Raw genomic sequence first — 17,316 nt, forward strand, 5'->3', positions numbered from 1 at the left:
AAGGCTGGTTGATTTAATGATTGATTGATTTGATATCCCAGCATTACTGCAGAAAGAACATGAGTATTCTTTTAGGTGTGACGTAGGAGAATGCAGCCCTTTTGCTAATAGGTGGAAAAAAACCTAAGACTCAAGGTTTAGAATCTCCTGACTCTTTTTATCCTCATCTCTGTATATTTGGCTTTACTTCTCTATTCTATATGCTAATGTTTTTCTGAATGCAAAATAGTTCTTATTTCTTTGTTAAAGAGAAAATGAAGCAGGAAGTTTGCTGTGTGTTTCCACCTCCGTGTATCAGTGGAATGATGGAATACAAATATGAACGTGGAAGCTAGATCCAGCAAACAATCTGCTATCTCTACAGTAACATCCCTTTTCAGTAAACTTGTATTTAATCTACAAAGTGTACTTTACTCTGAAATTGTTAGGCTCCCTGGATATATAGATAACACACAGAGCACTGACTTGACTAGAATCTTTGCTCATTTTCTAGCCTGCGAATTGCATTTTCTTCCTTGATGGCTTTGCCAACCCTCAAGCCTATCAACCCAGGAAATGAGAAATCCAAACTCCATCAAACCCCAGGATGAAAGGATGTTTCTCCCTCTAAGGAAACCACTTTGATCTCATCTAGCACCTCCATTTGTTTCCAGTCTGTTTAAAAATCTAACTCAATATTCTCCTCTGGGTTTCATCCAGGAACCACATCGATTCTGTTGAATCCTACTCCATGAATCCCAAGTCAGTAGGTAATCTTTTCCCTGGTGGTTCCCTCATATCTTGCCCTCTGTGCTTAGCTCCTTAGGGTGTCTCTTTTCACATGGAATCTGTTAGAATTCTTGCTTCTTTATTAAAGACTCAGAATTTTCTTAAGCATTTTTTTTCATTATACATGAGCCAAATAAAATTGTAAAATCGTAGAATGTCATATTTTGTCTTTTCCTCCTCTTCCTTAAAGAAGGCTTTAAATATTTTGACTTCTCTTTTACCTTCCCTATAATCGATCGATGGCAGTGGGTTTTGTTATAATCCCTGTGGAAATGCTGGTGGCATAGTGGTTAAGAGCTACGGCTGCTAACGAAAAGGCTGGCCGTTCTAATCTACCAGGTGCTCCTTGGAAACCATATGGGGCAGTTCTACTCTGACCTATAGGGTCGCTATGAGTCAGAATCAATTCGATGGCCACGGGTTTGGGTTTTTTGTTTTATGATCTCTGTAATTGTTTTTTTTTTTTTTAATTTATTTTTAGTATTCTTTAAGTTGGCTGTTCTTTTATGGGACTGGGATAAATGAAAGGGTATATGAAACCAAAGGTAGATCATACCTCTGTATGGAGAACTTTTTTGTGTGTTGGTTGGCACAAACATGTTTATATTTATCTAGAGGATGCAACTTTAGAATCAAAATCATTATGTTAGACTTAAATGATGGCTAGAAGTTAGTCTATTAAATGGTCTGTTCAAGAGTGATTGAAATTTCATTTGTAAAAATTTAGGTACAATGCATCTGATTTAAGGATATGAGTGTGAATGTTGGAAAAGGAATACATTAGTGTGAAAAAATATATAATAGCTGCTTTGGTGAATCTTTTAGATTACAATTTTATTTTAAAAATATACCTACACCTCACGTATTGACTGTCTCATTATCCAGCATCTCACATTTACTACAGTAGTAAAAAATCTAATATCTGACTGCTCATTAATGACATACGTCTAGCAGTAATGGATACTGAGGTAAAAGACGAGAACAATGCTAACTCTGAGGTTAAGGTTATGTGTCAGCTTGGCTGGGCCATGATTCTCAGTGGTTTGGCAGTTGTGTAATGATGTAATTTGGCAGTTACGTAATGATGTACCATATGTCTATGCAAATAATGCACACCATCTACGTTTGTCTGCCAGTCGTGCCCTCTCCTTGTGAGATATTTTTGTAAGTGTGCTTTGCAGATTTTTTTTTTTATAGCAACATGTAAAAAAAATTGGCATAGTGGTGCTGATGAAAATATCTCATGGGGGAGGATGCGGTTAGTAAACAAATTTAGGAGGTGCATGTTATTTGCATAAAAATACAGTAATCATCGTCCATTTTGTGATCTGATGTGATCATCCTCCATTTTTGTGTAACGGCGATTTTTGCATAACACCTTGGTCTTTGGAACCTAACCATATCAATAAGTGAGGAGTGGGTGTATTTTAATTGCAAAATATAACACTGACACAGAAATTCACATAAATGTATAGCTTGATTAATTACTGAAAGATGAACATTTAACTACCATCCAGTACCTAGTACAAAGAATAGAGTTTGGCCAGCTTCTTTGAAAGCTTCCATGTGCCCTTTCCCAACCCAGGCCTCTCCTTCCTCCTCTTAGAAGATTTGTAAGCACTTCCCTGACTTTTATGGTAATCCCATCCCATCTTTACTTTTCTTTAAAGTTTTATCACCCAAGTGTGCATCTTTAAACACTGTAGTTTAGTTTTGCCTTTTTAGTTTTTTCTTTAATATGTAAGTTTTAAAAATGTTCTTTTAATCTATTGGGTTCCCTTTAATCTCCCTTTTTTTTTCCTCCTGCAATTTATTTGTTAAATAGCCCAGATTATTTATTATTTAAGAGTTTCCAACAGTCTGGATTTTGCTTATGATTACAATTTTATGTTTAGAGTAAAATGAAATACATTTTAGTGATTATTTCTTAAATAAGGATTTGCATTATTTGCAAGGACATCATATGCCTCAGTGAAGGGGCAGTTTTATCTCGTTAGATAGACGCATAATCCTGATTTTAAAGTTCTTCTAAAACCTTTTTTTATTTTTACCTTTTTCAGAAGTCTCAAAGATAGTCTTTTAAGCAGAAAAAGTGAGGTACTTTTTTTTTCTTTTAATACAACATATTGCTCCCATCTTTCACTTTTCATTTACTTCCCGTTCATTTAAAAATTAAATTCTAAATTTGCCCCTTAGTTTTAGGAAGAACTTTTCTGTATTTAATATGGACTTTAAAATAATTTTTAAGGCAAAACCTTAGGTAGAATACCTTGGGAATGGAATCTGTTTATTTTCATCGTGGAGTACTGTGGCTCTAGATTTTTAAGACAAAAGAGATTGGGATTAAGGTGTAGCAACAAATGAGTCTAAACAGTGCAATTGGGTGTTTTATTGTTAACAAACTTTTTATCGTGAGGTTGAAAACTGCTAGTATTTGTTTAATTGAAGTTTCTAGTTATATTGGCTCTAGTTATAACAGTAATGGCTAACATTTATTGCTCATGTTGTGATAGGCAAACAAATTTACATGTATTCAATCCTCACAACAACCTTGTGGTTATAAGTATAACCATTATCCCACTTCACAAGAATCTGAGGTTTAGAGAGGTTTGTAACTTGCTAAAGGTACACAGTAAGGCACGGTAGAGCTCCAGTTTGAATCTTATCTGACTCTGGAGCCAGCACTGTACTGTATAATCTGCTGTGTATTCTATGATAGCTATGAAAATTAAATGCATTTTACTTATACTTATTGTATGCATTATTATTCTTTAATAGTTTTGATATTTAATTCTTAATAGTCTTAATTATTCCTTAATAAGGTCTTTTATCTTTAAACTTATACAGTGGACTGCTTTTAAAGATCCTTTGGATATTTCTCTCAAATTTGGTTATGCATTTGGGTAGTTTTTTTCTGACTCTCTTGGCTCATTGCCTTGGCCAAAAATGGTAAAGACACAGTCCAGTCCAAAGTCAGTTTTATTTATCTTTGAATGGAAATCTCAGGAAAATAGTTATAGTATCAGGTTTAGAACTCTAGGAAAGGAATAGTAAACCTTTTATATGTGCCAATAATATGTATAGATTGGGGGAGGGGGAAGATTTCCTTGAGGTCAAAAAGTGAAAATAGACATCTTGGAATGATTTATTATACTTACCACACATGAATGATGATGACCCATTAGCAATATCATTAGTTTTGGTAGTTTTTCTTTTTTTTTTAGTTGATTTGCCTAATCTCCTATGATAATCAAAAATAATATTTGATAAGTGTCTTTTTTTTATTAGCTTAAGTTATTTCTAAACTACTATACTCGAGCACCTCCAACTCATCCTTCAGTCGGTGTCCTAAACCGTAAGGATGGGTGTGTACAGAGAAACCCATTATATAGTGTTGACTTGTGACTGGTAATTGTCTGGCTATTAACCCATTACTGAATTGAATTGAATTCACTCAAAAAAAATCATCATCTCAAAATCTTTATGTTCATAGTGGCAGTAAGAAGATGGATAAGAAAGCAAAGGTTGAAGTCGGAAATGGGCAAGCAAATTGGAGAGAGAACTGTGTGTTGGGGAGCAGGTGTCAGAGGAGGAAGTGTCTGCTTAAGTGTGGGAGAGGTTATTGTGACTGTAGGGAATTTGTTACCCTGATGATGGTGGTATAATTGCTATTAAAAAAAAATTATTTTGACAGGTTAGGCAAACTGAAATGAACTAGGTTATTTCTGGAAGCTGAGGAAATTAAGGAAGTTGATTTAGAAGCAGAGAGAAAGCCTGGAGTTTTTCTGCAGAACAGCTTTTCTCCTGCTGCGCACATCCATCTTCCCTCCCTGGGGTTGGAGCTCCGTGAAAGATTTCTAGCTGAGGACAGCACCATCTCCCAGCAGGCACCTGTGCTACAAGCAGAGGCTCCAGATTTCTTTTGCACTCATTTTTCTAAGTCAGAGTTCCAGCTCCTTTCATTAAAAAGGGACACCTTTTTTATCCTGCTTTAATCTTTTTTGTTTTCCACAATGAATGCCTCACTAAATAGGAAAAATACAGTAGAGGACAGAAGTAACTAATGACTTAGAAAATTTTAACATGATGACTGTCAGGACGACAGATAATTAATTCTCTGGCTCTTACTAACTTTGTGGTTCCTATGAACCAGCACAGCATGTGTGGGATATTGCTTGTGTTTTTGAATTGTGTTTAAGCTATTTCATGTCACTTTTTAGATTTCTCCATGTAGAACATAGTTTTCAACACTTGAATACTTCAAAAGAGGCACAAAGGGTCGGAATAGTTTTCAACACTTGAACACTTGAAACATTAAAGAAATCACCTTCCTTAAAAAAAAAAAAAAAATTTTTTTTTTTCCTTAAGATACCCTTTAAGGTATTTTGTTTATAAAAAGCAAAACAAAATGAATTACGTGGTGCTACATAATACTGGTTGGAGCCTTGATGACACAGTGGTTAATAGCTTGGCTGCTAACCAAAAGGTTGACAGTTCAAATCCACCAGCTACTCCTTGGAAACCCTTTGGAGCAGTTCTACTCTGTCCTATGGGGTCGCTATGAGTTGGAATTGACTCAACTGCAACGGGTTTGGTTTTTGTTTTGGTTTATATAATATTGTGGACTTCTTTCTTAAGTACAAAATGTTCTCAGTTTGTCATTCATGATAAAATTTTGCTCATTTAAAAAGTAGGTATCTTAGTTATCTAGTTCCGCTGTAACAGAAATTTCACTTGAAAGAACAGAAATTTATTTTCTTACAGTTGTGGCAGCTAAAAAGTCCAAATCAAGGTCTCTGGTGTGTTGATTCCTTCTATGGGCCTCTCTCCTAGTATCTGGTGACTGCTGGCAGTCATTTTTGTTTCTTTACTTGTAGATGATCCTCAGGTGGCCTCTGTCTTCTCCCTGTGTGCCTTTCTTCTGTTCTTTTCATTAAATACCACTTAGAAGTAGTTAGGCTTAAGACCCACCCTACTCTGGCACCACCTCATCAACATAACAGAAGAAGGTCTTTGTTTCCAAACAGGGTCATATTCACAGGTACAGGTGTTAAAGACTCCATATATTTTTTGGGGAACACAACTCAGTCCATAACAGTAGGTTATAGTTTAGTGACTGTATTCTTTTTAATGACAAGAGCTTTACTTAACATATCCTTTTATGAGTCATGGAGTTTTATCGAATTACACTGCATATAATTGAATAGCACAGGAATGCTTCAACTGTTTCTTTTTTTGGCCATGGGAACACAAAAATAGCTATTAAACTGCCAAAGTATCACAGATACATATTTATTGCTGCAGAAAAGATGAACAAAGGGGTTAACCTTTTTTCTTACCCTGGATGTCATGTTTTCTTCCTATTGATTTTACAAAACTGCACTACCATCTATAATCTTTGTTCTTTCTCTAGAAGCAAGAGGGGTAAGTGATTAAGAAGAAAAGAAAAACCATACCTTGCTATGCAGTGAATTTTGCTGCCTGCATTAATATAAAGCCATCCATACTGTTCCATCAGTGATGAATCTTCTGACGTAGAGAAGTAGAGGCTTATGTCTTTCAAGTAGCTTTTTAGTTTATATATATAATTTTTTTTTGAGGCTGTTTTTGAGATGAAAAGCAAACAATAGTGACTGTTGCCAAGTAATCTAAATATTAAAGCTTTTTATCTAATTTCCTTTTGTTTTTGTTTTTAACAGAACTTAGTCACAGTGTTTCCCTTCCAAAATACCTTTTCTTATTTATACTTTTCCCTTATATTTGAGAAACATACTTTCTCTGTCTTTAATTCTAAGTATGGTAGTTTTTCTGGAGATTTTCTTAGTAAGGGATTACTTAGTTACCTAGACAGTAATTGAGTCACATTGCTTGGGAAGGTGGTTTTAGAAAGGATTTCTTAGAAAAAGATCTATTTATAGAAGCTGTCTCTTGTTGTTAGATGCTGATGAGTCTGTTCTGACTCATAGACACCCCATGTACAACAGAATGAAACACTGCCTGGTCTTGCTCCCTCCTCACGATCGTTGGCTGTGTTCAAGCCCATCATTGTAGCCACTGCTATCAGTCCATCTCATTGAGGGTCTTCCTCTTTTTTGCTGACCCTCTACTTCACCAAGCATGATATCCTTCACCAGGGACTGGTCCTTTCTGATAACGTATCCAAAGCATATGAGACAAAGTCTTGCCAACCTTGCTTCTAAGCAGCATTCTGATTGTACTTATTCCAAGACAGGTATGTTCATTCTTCAGGCAGTCCGTGGTATTATTTTTTGCCAGTAACATAATTCAGATGCATCAGTTCTTCTTCTGTCATCCTTATTCGTTGTCCAGCTTTCAAATGCATATTAGGTGATCAAAAATAAACCAGTTTGGATCAGGTTCACCTTAGTTCTCAAAGTGATGTCTTGTCTTTTGCAGCATATTTGCCCAGTGCGATACATTGTTTGATTTCCTGACTGTTGCTTCCATGGCCGTTGATTGTGGATCTAAGTAAAATGAAATCCTTGGTCCATTAGTGAGGAATTTTGTTTTCTTTATTTTGAGGTATAATCCATACTGAAGGCTGTAGTCTTTGATGTTCATCAGTAAGTGCTTCAAGTCCTCTTCAATTTCAGCAAGTAAGGTTGTGTCCTCTACATGTAGCAGGTTATGAATTAGTCTTCCTCCAATCCTGATGTTACATTTTTCTTAATGTAGTTCACTTTATTGGATTATTTACTCAGCATGGAGATTGAATAAGGGTGGTGAAAAAATATGACCCTTTCCTGATTTTAAACCATGCAGTATCCCTTTGTTTTGTTTGAGCAGCTTCAACTTGGGCTACATACAAGTTCCACGTGAACACAATCAAGAGTCCTGGGATTCCTGTTCTTCACAATGTTATCCATAATTTGTTATGATCCACACAGTAGACTGTTTCCTGTAGTCAGTAAAACACAGGTAATCATCTTTCTGGTGTTTTCTGCCTTCAGCGATGATATCCGTCATTCCATGTCCTCTTCCTGAATCTGGCTTGAATTTCTCGCAGTTCTCTATCAATGTACTGCTGTGACCATTTTTAATTATCTACAGCAAAATTTTACTTGTGTGTGGTATTAATGATATTGTTCGATAATTTCTGCATTCTGTTGGATCACCTGTGTTTGGAATGGACAAAAATATGGATCTCTTCAAGTCAGTTGGTCAGATAACTATCTTCCAAATTTCTTAGCGTAGACTAGTGAGTGCTTCCAGCGTTGCATCCATTTGTTGAAACATCTCAGTTGATATTCCATCAGTTTCAGGAGCCTTGTTTTTCACCAGTGTCTTCAGTGCAGCTTGGGCTTCTTCCTTCAGTACCATTGATTCTTGATCATAGCCTACCTCCTGAAATGGTTGGACGTTGACCAGTTCTTCTTGGTACAGTGACTCTGTGTATTTCTTCTACCTTCTTCTTTTTTGTTTTTGAATTGGGTTTAAGTGAAGGTTTACAGTTCAAGTCAGTTTCTCATACAAAAACTTACGCACACACTGTTGTGTGACCCTAGTTGCCCTTCCTGTAATGTGACAGCACACTCCTCATCTCCATCCTGTATTTCCCGTGACCATTCAGTCAGCTCCTGTCCCCCTCTGCTTTCTCATCTTGCCTTTGGACAGGAGCTGTCAACTCAGTCTCCATGGGGCAGTTCTAGCCTGTCCTATAGGGTCACTATGAAATGGAATTGACTTGATGGCATGTAACACTAACAAACTAAATTTCATTATTCTTTAATGACTTCAGTAGCTCCTAACTGTTGACATAAAAATGAGAGTATATATAGATTCTACAAGAATGAGATGTAGACTTTTAAAAAATAAAAATACAATTTCAGTTAGTCTTTTTGTAATTTAATAAGAAATTATTGAAATGAATTTTGGTCATGGTAGTGGGATTCAATTCCAGGATCCTCTGATTTAGAGAGAACTCTGTAACTGTAAATAGGACCAGCACAGGAAACCTTGTTCTTTGGGCCCTGTGAGTTTGAGCTGCTACTCCTTTTTAAATACTTTATTCTCAAATAATGAATTAGATCAGAAAGAGAACTCATTAATTTTCTCTGTTTCTAGTATAGGAGCCATGATATTTCTACAGAAATATTTTAAATCTTGTATAAAAGAATAGTTGGAAAAGCCATATTTTATGATGGCTAGTGTATGGGAGACCTTGTGAGTTAGTTTCATTGACTGATAATCACCATATGTTTGCTGTCCTACAGAAAGACTATCCTTTCCCTTTCTATCTTTTAACTCAGGCTGAAGGACTATGTCTTAGAGGCAGATAACTACTGCTAGTTTTTTATGCCAGTGGTTTAATACAAGTTGCTTGGAAGAGTTAACCCCTTCTTACAAATCTAAACTCATTTTGCTTCCTTAAGGCTGTTGATGGCATATTCTCTCCAGTTAATGAAAAACTCACCTTAACTGATTCAAAAAATAGACTTTTTCTACTTTTCTTTAAAATCATTCTAAAAGTTTTTGTATTTTTTAAATGGCCCCATAGGTGCTCATTTTACTGCCAGGGATTTCTTGTTTTGCATAATCAATTTTTCTTTTTATACCATAGAATGTATACCATAGCCTATTTGAGCCACATGATAACCTGATGGCATCAGTCCTGGTAACTGGACTGAGGAATCATAAGAGTAGAAGTAGTGATAGTAGTAATAGCAAATACTTGTGTGTATGTGCCAGGCATTGGTCTAAGTGCTTTATGTGCCATAAATCACTTAAATCCCCCAACTGCCCTATACATACTATTGTTATCCTCATTTTGCAGATGAGTAAACTGAGGCACAAGAAGTAACTTGGCCAAGAACTTGAAGCCAGGCAGTACAGCACAAGGGCTCTTGTTCTTATCTACTACAGCCTACTGCCTTCCTGGAAAGGAAGAACCATAATAGAGGAATTAGAATGAAAATATTTTTACTATAGCACTTCTACAATTTACTGTGTGGAATTGCATTTCATTTAGCAGTTGTTTTAGTAAGCTATACTTTGAATATGCAATTGTTTGGGTCAAGTTAGTCTCAGTTATTTAAATCTAAAATTTCCAGTATTACAAAGATGATGAAATGCCTTGTAAGAAAGCTGTGTTTTTTTTTTAAACCATTTTCCCTGGGGCTTATTTTTAGCCCTTCTGTGTCCTCAGTGGAAGTTGGAAAAAAAATTTTTTTTTATGTCCTCAATGGAAGTTGGATTGTGTATTGTTTAGTGTAGGGAAGCACCGTGACTTCTACACAATTACTATTTGAACTATGTTGCCGTCTTGCACATGGCAAACACATGGCTCAGTTTTTATGCCCATGTTATTATGCCTGTGTGTAAATTTCTCTGCATCTGGAGGAAATGTGAAGTTTTATGGGCAAGAGTAACTAATCATCCTGCCAAAAGCTAGAAAATATTTGGTTGTATTCCTGCCAAGGTGCTTTAGAATTACCCCCAATCCTCCCTGCACCCCACCCCCCACACACAAAGAGAGTAAAAGAGCTACACAAATCCAATAAAGAAGCAAATAAAATGTTTCTTCCCTCAAATGCAACATTACTTATTTCCAGGTATGTCTCCTAACTTTTTTTTTTCTCCTAACTGTACTTTTTCTATGCCACTAGTCTATCTATTTAGTATCATTTTGATGAGTTTGGTGGTGTGTGCACGTCCCCTGGCATGCTTGTGCAGACATATGCTCCTCTGCCATCTTGTATTCAGTGTCATTTCAGGAAGGCCTCAGATTTCATGATTTAATAATCTTTGCATTATAGAAAAAAATTCTTTGGGAATTAAGTGAATTTTTCTTTCCCCTGGGACTAAAGCAAGGTTACTCTAGGTCCATCATCATGTATAATGCATCAGCTGTCTTAATGGCATTGTTAAGATTGCAAGTGACCTTAACTCTGTAGCCTGAAGAAAACATATTGGTCTGTTACCAGTTTAAACAGGTCAGGTATCTTAGTGCTGGGAGTCAGGAAAAATGAAAAGTGACAGCTGTTGTCAGCATGAGTTCTCTTTCTAAGCTCTCTTTGTAATCTGTTTGAGTAGAAAGTCCCCTTTATTTTCTGTCTGGTGTAAGATTTTTTTCTTCAGTTAAGTATCTAAAGGGTTATTTCATCTGTTAATTTTCTTTCTTTTTTTTTTTTATCCATAAACTTAAAGGATATGCTGCTCAGCCATAAATTAAAAGAAAAATCAAAGTAGCACTCCACTAATGATGTTTCTATGTATGGAACCAATTAACTATTTCACAATAGAATATGTTTTCTCTATTAATTCTAGTATAGAATAAATCTTTTCATTATAAAAAAAAAAAATATGTCTCATTAAATTCTACTCTTGCAGATTTTTTGAAATCAGAGTGAACTAGCTTTGATTGAAGTGGAAGCTGTGAAAGTGTTGCTTTTGACAAGTGTTATCTGTTTTTAAGCAAAATATATGAATTCTTCCCTCATGTCCAAAATTAGCCTGTTTTCTTATTCATTTATATAAAAAAAATCTTATTTTACAGTGAATAAGTGGCTGTGATAAAAATAAGAATGGGTAATGAAAACCAGAGAAATAAGTACCGTATTTACTTCAAATATTTAGTCTCCTGATTCTGTATTAGCATGTCTCTTATTTCATTTCTAACATGCTTTTTTTTTTTTTTAATGACTTCACTCTTTTATTTTGGTCAAGCTTGTCAGAGTTGTTTTTTTTAACAAGTGTTTTCAAAGTACCAGCTTTCCTTTACTAATACTTAATTTCCAATAATTTTTGCTTTTTTTATTTTTAAGTTTCAAATGTACTTATTTCTTTAGTAATGCCATGTTTTAATGGATACATAGTGCTTTCCCTTGGCATCAGTTATAAGTTGGTTTTGAAACAATTCAGTGTTATATTACCAGCTGGTTTGACTACTGATCTCTCCATTCCTTTGGGGTGACTCTGCCTACAGGGGACAGGTTCCATTCTGTTCCAGTTTGTGTTGCTGTATGTGTCCATACAGCAACATAGACAGTAAGTAGCTCCACAAGCTAATATAGCATTACCATATTGTCATGGAAATCAGGTGCGTATTTCTGGTGGGTTTGCCTTGCCATCGTTTGCTGAATGCTTCGAACTCGAAGATGACTTAGTGCATTTTTGGCCATGGGAAAAATCATTTAGAAGTAAACAGAATTGTGGCAACTGCAGCTGCTTGCTAGGTGAAGTTCACGTCTGGTATCCTTGCAAAGAGCCCTGAAAAACAAAATCTAATTTCTGCTTTAATCTTTGTAATTTCCTTCTAGTTTTTTTTGTCTGGCTGTTGTTCTTTCTTTAGCTCTTTCAGTTAAATGTTTAGTTTACTAGTTACCAACCTGTTGTTCTTTTCTATAAGTATCTAGGGATGAAAATTTACTCTTAAGTACCATTTTAGCAGCATCCCGTGAGTTCTGATATACAGGAATATTGTTTTGGTCCACTGATATATATATATATATTTTTTTTTTTTTTTCTAATTTACACTATGACTTTTATATGACTTGTAAATTATTTGTTTTTTAAAATAATTATAAATGATTAAAAAGTCTATTAACATTTTAAAAATTTCAAAACACATAAGCATCTTTTATTTTATTGTGTTTTAGGTGAAAGTTTACAGCGCCAATTAGTTTCTCATTCAAAAATTTCTACTAATTGTTTTGTGACATTGGTTGCAATCCCTGCAATGTGTCAGTATTCTCCGCTTTCCCTTTATACCCCAGGTTCCTTGTGTCCATTCCTGCAGGTTTCCTGTCCCTTCCTGGCCTCTTGTCTTTGCTTTTGGGTAGGTGTTGTCCATTTGGTCTTGTATACTTGATTGAACTAAGAAGCATGTTGCGCACATGTCCTATTGTTTGTTTTATAGGCTTGTTTAAGGATTGACTGCTATCCAAAAGGTCAGCAGTTCGAAACCACCAGCAGCTTCGTGGGAGAAAGATGTGGTAGTCTGCTTCTGTACAGATTTATAGCCTTGGAAACCCTATGGGTCACTGTAATTCAGAATCGACTCCGTGCCAGTGGACTTTTTTTTTTTGATCTAATCTTTGACTGAAAAATGGACTTTGGGAGTGGCTTCAGTTCTGAGTTAGTGAAGTGTTGGGGGTTCCTGCAGTCTCTGTCAGACCAGTAAATCTGGTCCTTTTTTTGTGAATTTAAATTTTATGCTACATTTTTCTCCTGCTTTGCCTGGGACCCTCTATTATGATCTTTCTCAGAGGGATCAGTGGTGGTAGCTGGGCACCATATATTTCTTCTGGGCTCAGACTGGTGGAGGCTGTGATTCACGTGGTCCATTAGTCCTTTGGACAGATATTTTCCTTGTGTCTTTGGTTTTCTTCATTCTGTGTTGCTCAGACAGAACGGGACCAATAGATGTATTTTAGATGGCCACTCGCAAGCTCTTAAGACCCCAGAATGTAGAACATTCTTTCTGTGAATAATGTTATGCCAGTTGACCTAGATATCCCCCAAGACTGTGGATCTCAGCCCTTGGCCCCCTTCATTTGTTCCCTCAAGGTATTTGGACGTGTTTTTAGGAAGCTACTATGGCTTTGCGTTGGTCAAGTTGTGCTGCCTTGCCTTATGTTGTTTGTCGTCTTCCCCTTCACCAAAGTTAACACTTGTCTACTATCTAGTTAGTGATTTCCCCTCCCCTTTTCTTCCTTGTAATCATCAAAGATTGTTTTTTTCTATGTTTAAACTTTTTCTTGGCTTTTACAATTGTAGTCTCATACAATATTTGTCCTTTTGCGATTAACTTATTTCACTCAGCATAATGCTGTCCAGATTTATCCATGTTGTGAGATGTTTTGTGGATTCATCATTGTTCTTTATCACTGTGTACTATTCCATTGTGTATATGTATCATAATTTGTTTATCCATTCATCTGTTGATGGGCAGTTAGATTGTTTCCCTCTTTTGGCTATTGTGAATACTGCTGCCGTGAACATGGATGGGCATGTGCCTATTTGTGTGACAGTTCCTATTTCTCTAGAATATATTCCTAGGAGTGGGATTGCTGTATCTTATGGTATTCCTATTTCTTGCTTTTTAAGGAAGCGGCATATTGTTTTCCAGAGTGATTGTACTATTTTCCATTCCTACGAGTAGTGCATAAGAGTTCCAATCTTCCCACAACCTCCCCAACACTTGTTATTTTCTGTTTTTTGGATTAGTGCCAGTAATGTTGAGGTGAGATGGTATCTCAATATAATTTTGGTTTATATTTCTCTAATGGCTCATGATCGTGAACATTTCCTCATCTGTTAGCTGCCCAGATGTCTTCTTTGTGAAGTGTCTGCTCATATCCTTTGCCCATTTTTAAAAATTCTATTATTTTTCTTTTTGTTATTGAGGTGTTGAAGTATTCTGTAGCTTTTAGAGATTAGACCCATGTCAAATATGTCATAGCTAAGTTTTTTTTTTTCCCCCAGTGTGTAGGTTCTCTTTTTACTCTTTTGGAGAAGTCTTTTGATGAGCATAAGTATTTAATTTTTAGGATCTCCCAGTTATCTAGTTTCTCTTCTGGTGTTTGTGCATTGTTAGTTATGTTTTGTGTTATACTTATGCCATGTATGAGGGCCCCTAATGTCCCTATTTTTAGTCCCATGATCTTGATCATTTAGGTTTTATATTTAGGTCTTTGGTCATTTTGAGTTAGTTTCTGTGTATGGTGTGAGGTATGGGTCCTGTTTCACTTTTTTACAGATGAATATCCAGTTTTGCCAGCACCTTTGTTAAAAAGACTGTCTTTTCCCCATTTAATGAACTTAGGGCCTTTGTCAAAGATCAGCAGACCATAGTTGGGTGAATTCACATCTCAGTTCTCGATTTTGTTCCATTGCTCTATGTGTCTGTCGTTGTACCAGTACCAGGCTGTTTTGACTACCCTGGCTGTATAATACGGCCTGATATCAGGCAGTGTGAGGCCTCCTACTTTGTTCTTTTTATTCATGAGTGCTTTCTCATCTGGGGCCTCTTTGTGTTCCATATAAGTTGGTGATTAGTTTTTCCATCTTTTTAAAGAATGCTGTTGGTATTTGGATTGCATTATATCTGTAGATCATTTTGAGTAGGATTGACATTTTCACAATGTTGAGTCATCCATGAGCATGGTATGTTTTTCCATTTATGTAGTTTCTTTTTGTTTCTTGCAATAGCATTTTATATTTTTCTTTGTATAGGTCTTTTATGTCCCTAGTAAGATTTATTCCTAAGTATTTTATCTTTTTAGGGGCTATTTGGCACTGGGTTTAGGGTATTATAAATGGTATTGCTTTCCTGATTTCCTTTTCAAAGTTTGCTTTGTTGATATATAGGAATCAAACTGATGTTTGTATGTTGATCTTAAAAGTATCCTGCTACTCTGCTCAATCTACTTAAAACAGTTTTTTTTGTGGAATCTTTGGAGTCCTCTATGTATTGGATCAGATCATCTGTGAATAGGGGATAGTTTTTCTTCTTCCTTTCTAATGTGGATGTCCTTTATTTCTTTTTCTTGCCTTATTGCTCTAGCTAGGACTTCCAATACAGTGTTAAATGGGAGTGGTGATAAAGGGCATCCTTGTTCCAGTTCTCATGGGGAATGCTTTCAGTCTCTCTCTGTGGATAATGATTTTGGCTGTCTCTTTTGTATACCCATTGCCATCGAGTTGATTCCGACCCATAGCGACCCTATAGGACAGAGTAACTGCCCTGCAGGGTTTCTAAGGAGTGCCTGGTGGATTTGAACTGCTGACCTTTTGCTTAACAGCCATACCTCTTAACCAGGGTCACCAGGGTCTGTTTTGTATAGATGTCCTTTATTACGTTGAGGAATTTCCCTTCTAATCCTATTTTATTGAGAGATTTTATTAGTAATGGGTGTTGGACCTTATCAGATAACTTTTCTGGATTGATTAAGATGGTCATGTGATTCTTTTCTTATATTCTATTTATGTGGTGTATTACACTGATTTTCTAATGGTGAACCATCACTGCATACCTGATATGAATCCCACTTGGTCATGGTGTATTTTTTTTTTATTTATATAATGCTGAATTCTATCGGCTGTAATTTTGTTGAGAACTTTTGCATTATATTAATGAGAAATATTGGTCTGTAATTCTTTTTTTTTTTGTGGTAACTTTGCCTGGCTTTGATATCAGGGTTATGCTGGCTTACTAGAATGAATTTGGGAGCTTCTTTTCCTTTCCTGTGCTCTGAAATAGTTTGAGTAGTACTGGTGTGAGCTCTTCTCTGAATGGTTGGTAGAATTCTCCAGTGAAACCACCTGGGCCAAGGTTTTTTCTGGGGGGGAGGGAGTTTTATTACCTCTTCAGTCTCTTCTTTTGTTATGGGTCTGTTAAGATTTTCTATCTTAGCTTGTGTTAGTTTAGGTAGGTAGTGTGTTTCTAGAGATTTGTCTATTTGCTCTAGGTTCTCAATTTTTTTGCAGTGTTGTGGAGCCCTGGTGGTATAGTGATTAAGAGCTTGGCTGCTAACCAAAATGTAGTTTGAATCCACCAGCCACTCCTTGGAAACCCTATGGGGTGGTTCTACTCTGTCCTATAGGGTGGCTATGAGTTGAAATTTACTTACGGCAATGGGTATTCTGTTATGATAAGTAAAAATGGTGTGGGGAAGGTGTCTAACCTCCTTTCTCTGTACCAGGGGGGAGGAAAATCAAGATTGACAGCCTAAGCCTGATTCCTGTGAGGCATACATCAGACATCTCTCCCCTTTCCACCATCTTTATCAATTATGACACCAGCCAAACCTCTCATGGTACTCTGTACTTCTCTGCTGGGTTTGATAATTCATTGCAATGGCCACACAGAGCTCACAGACCATACTCAGGATTATGGAGTTTATTAGGGAAGTAACAGGTTGCAATTTGGATTCAGGAACACTCAGGATACAGTTCTTCCATCAGGACATCTCCTCCCAGCTATGCTCATGGGGAGGTCTCCTCCTGGCACTGGGCCTCTGCCCTGCTCAGACAGGTGTTACAAATATCTTTCAGCTCTGCCAGTAAGTACCCAGAGGCACCCCACTCCACCAGTAAGGATCAACCCGAAGGCGCTCAGCTCCAGCTTCATGGGTCAGCAAACCTATCTCTACCAAGTGCCTAAAGGCACCCTACTCTGCCAGGGAGCCTGTTGCCGAACAGCACTCGGCTTTCTCATTCCATGGGCTGGGAAGCCCACCACACTGTCTTCTGTCAGTCTCTCCTGTCGCTCTTTGTGTGCCACTGCTTTTTGCTGTCTTCAGTGTTATAGTTCTCTCTCTGTCTCTGTCTCCTGGTTCCAGGAGGGTCTCACTATAAAGATCCCAGGTCCAAAGGATGTGCTCCATACCTGGCTCTCCTTCCTTGGAGGTGGTAGGATCCTTTCTTTTCCCTAGAATTGGCTGTCTTTTAAGCCTAGTGGGATGGCAAAACTGACCAGTCCCCTTAGTGGGCCACAATTACCTTATTTGCACAGTTCCATCCAATCACTTAGGTGGCAGTTTAAGGCCATAGCAAGAAAGGCCATCGCATCGCAGGTCCTTTTTA

General features: G+C 36.8%; 1 protein-coding gene and 1 pseudogene across 11 annotated transcripts in view; one reads left to right on the forward strand and one right to left on the reverse strand.

Annotated features, from left to right (window-relative positions):
- ADAM22 (ADAM metallopeptidase domain 22) overlaps positions 1 to 17,316 on the forward strand; it is a 237,415-nt gene that overhangs the window by 120,814 nt on the left and 99,285 nt on the right. The gene's annotated exons all lie outside the window — the stretch shown is intronic.
- Positions 11,673 to 11,927, reverse strand: LOC126081663 (cytochrome c oxidase subunit 7B, mitochondrial-like; annotated as a pseudogene).

Source organism: Elephas maximus, chromosome 8 (assembly GCF_024166365.1).
Source record: "Elephas maximus indicus isolate mEleMax1 chromosome 8, mEleMax1 primary haplotype, whole genome shotgun sequence".
In the NCBI taxonomy this organism is placed as follows: domain Eukaryota; kingdom Metazoa; phylum Chordata; class Mammalia; order Proboscidea; family Elephantidae; genus Elephas; species Elephas maximus.